The 1208-nt window shown below is 37.6% G+C and overlaps 1 non-coding gene across 1 annotated transcript; it reads right to left on the bottom strand.

Moving 5' to 3' along the window:
- Positions 1-837: 837 nt before the first annotated feature.
- On the bottom strand, positions 838-1001 carry LOC126015255 (U1 spliceosomal RNA). Its single transcript, XR_007498141.1, has one exon. It is a non-coding gene; the product is annotated as a U1 spliceosomal RNA (small nuclear RNA).
- Between the last annotated feature and the right edge of the window lie 207 nt (positions 1002-1208).

Raw genomic sequence — 1208 nt, 5'->3', positions numbered from 1 at the left:
AGCTATGTTCATTAGTGAGATTGGTCTGTAGTTTTCTTTTTTGGTGCTTTCTGCCATCTTTAGGAATAAGTGTGATATTAGCCTCATAAAAGGAGTTGGGGAGGGTTCCTGTCTTTTCTATGGTTTGGAAGAGCCTGTGGATCAATGGTAGTAAGTCTTCTTGGAATGTTTGATAGAATTCACCTGTAAAACCATCTATACCTGGACTTTTGTTCTTAGGGAGTTTCTTAATTACATCTTTGATTTCCTCTGAAGTGATTGGCCTGTTTAGATTTTCTAGATTTTCAGATTTCAGTCTCGATAGCTGGTATTTTTCCATTAATCTGTTGATTTCTACTGGGCTCTCTAGCCTAATTGAGTATAGTTGTTCATAATATGACCTTATGATATGTTGTATTTCTTGTGGTTCTGTTGTAATCTCTCCCCTTTCATTTGTGATCCTATTAATTTGGGTGATTTTCCTCTTTATTTTGGTGAGTCTTGCCAGTGGTTTGTCTATCTTGTTTATTTTTTCAAAAAACCAACTCCTGGACTCATTGATTTTTTTGTATTGTTTTCTTGGTTTCTATATTGTTTATTTCTGCTCTGGTTTTTATTATTTATTGCCTTCTGGATGTGGTTGGATTTTTTTTGCTGCAGTTGTTCCAGTTCCTTAAGGTGATTCTTTAAATTGTTGATTTTGTTATTTTCCTCTTTTCTGACATAAGCCTGTATTGCTATGAGTTTCCCCCTAATTACTGCTTTCGCTGTGTCCCACAAGTTTTGACAAGTTGTCTCTTCATTATCGTTTGTCTCAAGGAATCTTTTTATTTCTTCCTTGAGTTGCTCTTTTTTTTCCAGGGGAGAGCGCGAACGCAGTCCCCCACTACCACAAATTATACAGCCGAGTTTCCCACATTTGGGGAAATCACAGGGGTCAGCACATTCAGAATGCAATGGATAAGCCTCACCCTGGGGAAACCACCTTTGTGATCATGGTATCTCCCCTGCCAGGTAAGTATTGAGTTGCTCTTTGATCCAACTGTTGTTGAGTAGCATGTTGTTTAATCTCCAGGTGTTTGTTTCTTCTTACAATCAATTTTGACTTCTGTTGCGTAGTGATCTTATAGGGTGCTTCTGATGATCCTTACACTTGTGGTTTTATATAAGTTAGATTTATATCCTAAAGCATGGTCTATTCTGGAGAAGGTTCCATGTGGGCTTGAGAA

The sequence above is a fragment of the Suncus etruscus genome, chromosome 7, assembly GCF_024139225.1.
Source record: "Suncus etruscus isolate mSunEtr1 chromosome 7, mSunEtr1.pri.cur, whole genome shotgun sequence".
NCBI classification, from domain to species: domain Eukaryota; kingdom Metazoa; phylum Chordata; class Mammalia; order Eulipotyphla; family Soricidae; genus Suncus; species Suncus etruscus.
Note: the sequence above shows the minus strand (reverse complement) of the source record. Positions and strands in the feature narration are given on the sequence as shown.